Source organism: Hyperolius riggenbachi, chromosome 4 (genome assembly GCF_040937935.1).
Source record: "Hyperolius riggenbachi isolate aHypRig1 chromosome 4, aHypRig1.pri, whole genome shotgun sequence".
NCBI lineage: Eukaryota > Metazoa > Chordata > Amphibia > Anura > Hyperoliidae > Hyperolius > Hyperolius riggenbachi.
Window position 1 is genome coordinate 331,635,055 of NC_090649.1, and position 6,000 is coordinate 331,641,054.

The window sequence follows — 6,000 nt, forward strand, 5'->3', positions numbered from 1 at the left end:
GGGATTTCCATATTCCCCTGTACAGACTTCTTCACAGCGGAAACCTTCACCCCATCCGCACCAATCACCTCCCCAGTCACAGGTTTTTCCTCCCGCACAACCGCCACAGAATCACTCGGCAAGGTACTCGGCACTTGGCCACGCCCCCCGCCATCTCCAGTCTCCTCCGGCGCCATCCTATCCTCGCCACTTGCAGAAAACAATTCAGTTTCCTCCACAACGCCACTCGCCCCTTCACAAGTCACATCACTCACCTCCCCAATCACATCAATCACAGCACCAGCAGTCACCCCACTCTCCACAGCACTATCACCCGACACAGGAGCCTCCGCAGCCAGCTCATCCACACCCACACTCTCATCAGCCACCGGTTCAGACACCACCCTCTGCTCAGTAACTACAGTAGCAGCAGCAGCAGTTACAGTATGCTCACCCCACTTCCCAAACCAACTCCTCCCCTCCTTCGCAACAGCAGCATAGGAGAAGAGACTCCTCCCCCTATTCAACGGGCAGTCCTTGGCTAAGTGTTCAGCCAACCCGCAAAGGTCACACACACGGGGGGCTGAACACTCGTAAGCCTGATGACCCTTCTGCCTGCAGAACCTGCAAGTAGATTTATTAGGACAATGCTCCCTCATGTGCCCATACATATAACAGTAACGGCAGTACTTCGGCTGCCCCTGGTAGCTTAGGGTGCACTTTTCACCCGCCACAGTAAACATTGCCGGGGGGTGTACAGTGCCACCATAGCCATCCGGATCTGGTTTCAGCTTCACCTCAAATTTTAACTTGCTGCGATACATCCCATACAAATTAGTCAATTTCACAGTGTTTCCTATCTCAGAGCAGTATCTCTTCAGGTAAGATCTAACAGTATGAGTCTCTAAGAAAGGGTTAAACAGATGTACTGTCAGATACTTAACCGTCGCATCAAACAGCAAGTCCACCTCCATCTTCTCCAAAACAGGATACCTCCCCTCAGCTTTCACCATTTTCCAATTTTCAAAGACAGCCAGACAGCGTTCCTCCGAATAAAAGGAGACAACATATTGGCCCATATCCACAAAATCCTGCATCGCATATATATCCATTACCTGGACACCAAGGATCTCCTTCAAAACTTCGACAGCCACGACTCTCATTCCGATCACCTTCAAATGTTCCTTCCCGACCTGAATCCTCATCGAATTCCTCAGCGGCTTCTTAAAGTCTGCCATTGTTCACAGCACACCAGACCGCCCTCGCTCCTCTGATTTTCCTGGGGCCCCCAAAAGGAGACCCCAGCCTAAACCCTCCGACCAAAAACAAGCAAGTACCAACTCACTTGGTCCTAGCCAAAAGGCCGAGAAGCGATGCACAGACTGATTCGGATTGTTTGATCCTCATCAGTGCATGGCATGGATTAATTTGGCTCTATAGAGTAGGGCTTGTAAATCCGAGAGGCACACACTAACCAGCAAGCTCATGGTGACCCAGAACTCATTGGGGTGTGTAAGGGACTACAATGGTCCTAAAAGCCCCCTTACTAAGATGTTAAGAAAAACAAAAGTTTGCTTTCCTAAAACAGAAAGAATTTGCGATAATTCAGGTTGGAGTGAGCTCGAGATGTCTCCTAGGCACCACTGCTGAATATATGCAAATTAACCATTGTACCCTTAGAAGCTAAACACACCTCCAGAACCGCTGGAAAGCAATGATGTGTCAGCTTGTTAATATGTACAGAGCCATAATAATCCAACATGCATACAGACTGTTTCGGATTGTTTGATCCTCATCAGTGCATGGCATGGATTAATTTGGCTCTATGGAGTAGGGCTTGTAAATCCGAGAGGCACAGACTAACCAGCAAACTCATGGTTTTAGGACCATTGTAGTCCCTTACACACCCCAATGAGTTCTGGGTCACCATGAGCTTGCTGGTTGGTCTGTGCCTCTCGGATTTACAAGCCCTACTCCACAGAACCAAATTAATCCATGCCATGCACTGATGAGGATCAAACAATCCGAAACAGTCTGTATGCATGTTGGATTATTAGGGCTCTGTACATATTAACAAGCTGACACATCATTGCTTTCCAGCGGTTCTGGAGGTGTGTTTAGCTTCTAAGGGTACAATGGTTAATTTGCATATATTCAGCAGTGGTGCCTGGGAGACATCTCGAGCTCACTCCAACCTGAATTATCGCAAATTCTTTCTGTTTTAGGAAAGCAAACTTTTGTTTTTCTTAACATCTTAGTAAGGGGGCTTTTAGGACCATTGTAGTCCCTTACAAACCCCAATGAGTTCTGGGTCACCATGAGCTTGCTGGTTAGTCTGTGCCTAACAAAATGTAAGTTACACATTTTTTTTTGCTTAGCTGCTCCCAAGGTTTTAAATTTAGGTTAGGTCACTTGCCCGGAGGTTTGCCTCATTGTGGCGCAAGTGTCTAGTATAATATACTTTGCATGCAAACCATATTGGAAGCTAAAGTTCCTCCTAGTTTAATAAATGTTAGCACTTGTCTAGGATGCAGGGCATGCATTTTTCAGTCTGACAGAGGCGGTGTATGCCTGTGCGATTAACCATTCAATTGCAACATGTGTTTAGGGACGCACAGCCTTTCCCCCCAACTTTTTTCAACCTTGTACAGTGCATGACTAATAGTTGTCCTATGGACCGAGTCTCCCACCTGAGCTGTAGATCTCTGCAGCCCGTCCAGAGTCACCATGGGCCTATTGACTGCATTTCTGATCAGCACTCTCCTTGTTCGGCCTGTAAGTTTAGGTGCATGGCCTTGTCTTGGTAGGTTTACAGTTGTGTCGTACTCCTTCCATTTCTGAATGATCGCTTGAACAGTGCTCCATGGGATGTTCAAGGCTTTGAAAATCTCTTTGTAGCCTAAGCCTGCTTTAAATTTCTCAATAACTTTATCCCTGATCTGTCTTGTGTGTTCTTTGGACTTCACAGTGTTGTTGCTCCCAATATTCTCTTAGACAACCTCTGAGGCCCTCATAGAGCAGCTGTATTTGTACTCACATTAGATTACACACAGGTGCACTCTATTTAGTCATTAGCACTCATCAGGCAATGTCTATGGGCAACTGACTGCACTCAGATCAAAGGGGGCCGAATAATTATGCACACACCACTTTGCAGTTATTTATTTGTAAAAAAATGTTTGGAATCGTATGATTTTCGTTCTACTTCTCATGTGTACACCACTTTGTGTTGGTCTTTCATGTGGAATTCCAATAAAATTGATTCATGTTTGTGGCAGTAATATGACAAAATGTGGAAAACTTCAAGGGGGCTGAATACTTTTGCAACCCACTGTGTATATCTATCTATCTATCTATCTATCTATCTATATATTAGCTGATTGCCTGGCGTTGCCCAGGAATGTATTTGGCTAGTGTTGGCTCCGCCCACTTTTTCTAACCCTAACACACAATTACTCAATGACCAAGTTTGTGAGCTTTGCGGTCTTTGGCATCAGTAATTTGCATTGAAATGAAAAAAATCTGATTGGCTTTTTGTGGCTCCTCCCCCTTTAATTAATTTGAACCCCAGTCACCCAATGACCAACTGTAGCAGGTTTGAGGCCTGTGCCATTAATAGTGCAAGAATGGCAGCAATTAAATATTCCCCTTGAGAAGCAATAGGTGAAGTTTGTTCACTTTTGTAGGCTCCACCCACTTTTCGGAATATTAAACCCAGTCACCCAGTGACCAACTGTGCAAAGTTTGAGAACCTTGCCATTAACCGTGTAAGAATGGCTGCAGTATACATTTTCCCACTGAAATTTGTATTTGTCGCCACCCACTAATGACCCGGAACTGCCCGCGTATGTATTTTACTGGTTCTGGCTCCGCCCGCTTTTTCTAACCCTTAATGCATGAATACTCAATGACCAAGTTTTTGAGCTTTGGGGTCTTTGGCATCAATAATTTGTATATTCCCATAGAAGTTAAACAAATCAGATTGGCTGTTTGTGGCTGCGCCCCTTCTTCAGTATTTGAACCCCAGTCACCCTATGACCAACTATAGCAGGTTTGAGGCATCTGCTATTACCAGTGTAAAAATGGCAGCAATTTAAATATTCCCCTTGAAAATCAACAGGTGAATTTTGATTGGCTATTATAGGCTCTACCCACTTCCCTGAATATTAATCTCAGTCACCCAGTGACCATCTGGGCAAAGTTTGAGATCACTGCCATTAACAGTGAAGAATGGCTGCAGTTTACATTTTCTCAGTGAAATTTGTTTTTGGCTCTGCCCATTTTTTGTAACCTGGACACACAGTCACTCAATGACCATGTTTGTGAGCTTTGGGGTCCTTGGCATCAATCATTTGTATTTTCCCAGTGAAATGAAACACATCTGATTAGCTGTTTGTGGCTCTATCCCCTTTTCTGAATTTGAACCCCAGTGACCCAATGACCAACTGTATCAGGTTTGAGGCTTGCCCATTAACAGTGCAAGAATGGCAGCAATGTAAATATTTCCCTTGAAAATCAAAAGATGAATTTTGATTGGCTGCTTTACGCTCCACCCACTTTTCTGAATATTAATCTTAGTCACCCAGTGGCCAACTGTGTCAAGTTTGAGAACCCTGCCAATAACAGAATGACTGAAATCAATGTAACGAATCTGATTTTGTGGCTGTTTGTGGCTCCACCCCCTTTAGTGAATTTGGTCCCCAGTCACCCAATTACTGACTGTATCAAGTTTGAGGCCTCTGCCATTAACAGTGTAAGAATGGTAGCAATGTAAATATTCCCCATGAAAATCAATAGGTGAATTTTGATTGGCTGTTGTAGGCTGCACCCACATTTCTGAATAATCCCAGGCACCCAGTGGCTAATTGTGTCAAGTTTGGGAACCCTGCCATGTAAAAAATTTAGTTTCTGGCACCGCCCACTTTTTCTAACCTTGACAAATAGTCACTCAATTACCAAGTTTATAAGCTTTGGGGTCCTTGGTATCAATACTTTGTATATCTGATTGGCTGTTTGTGGCTCTACCCCTTTCTGAATTTGAACCCCAGTCACCCAGTGACCAACTGTACCAGGTTTGAGGCATCTGCTATTAACAGTATAAGAATGGTAGCAGTTTAAATATTCCCTTTGAAAATCAAAAGTTGAATTTTGATTGGCTGTTGTAGGCTCCACCCACTTTCCAAAATCTTAATCTCATTCACCCAATGACCAACTGTGCAAAGTTTGACAACCCTGCCATTAACAGTGTAAGAATGGCTGCAGTTTATATTTTCCCAGTAAAATTTGTTTTTGGCTCCGCCCACTTTTTGTAACCTTGACCCACAGTCACTCAATGACCAAGTTTGTGAGCTTTCAGATTCCCGGGCATCAAAAATGTGTGAATGGAAGAAGTTTATCCAGCAAAGAAATCTGATTGGCTGTTTGTGGCACCGCCCCTTTAGTGAATTTGGACCCCAGTCACCCAATGACCGACTGTAGCAAGTTTGAAGCCTCTGCCATTAACAGTGTAAGAATGGCAGCAGTTTTAATATTCCCCTTGAAAATCAATAGGTGACTTTTGATTGGCTGTTGTAGGCTCCACACACTTTCCTGAATATTAATCTCATTCACCCAGTGACCAAGTTTGGCAAGTTTGAAAACCCTGCGATTAACAGTGTAATAATGGCTGCAGTTTACATTTTTCCATTTAAAATGAATGTCTGAAATTTCATTGGCTGGTTTATGCTCTGCCCACTTTTCCTTGATTTGCAACCTCTGTCACCAAGTGACCAAATGTGCCAAGTGTAGGGACTCTGGCTCAATTACTGTGAGAATGGCAGCCTTTTCCATTTTTTCCATTCACTTGAATGGGTGGAATCTGATTGGCTGTTTGTAGCTCCACCCAGGTGTGCAGTGGGGACGCGAGACCCCCAGAACATACCATCCCAGATAGTAAGGGATTTGTATACCAACTTTCGTTCAAATCGGTAAAGGCGTTTTCGCGTTTGTTTACACCCACACGCGCGCACACACACACACCAC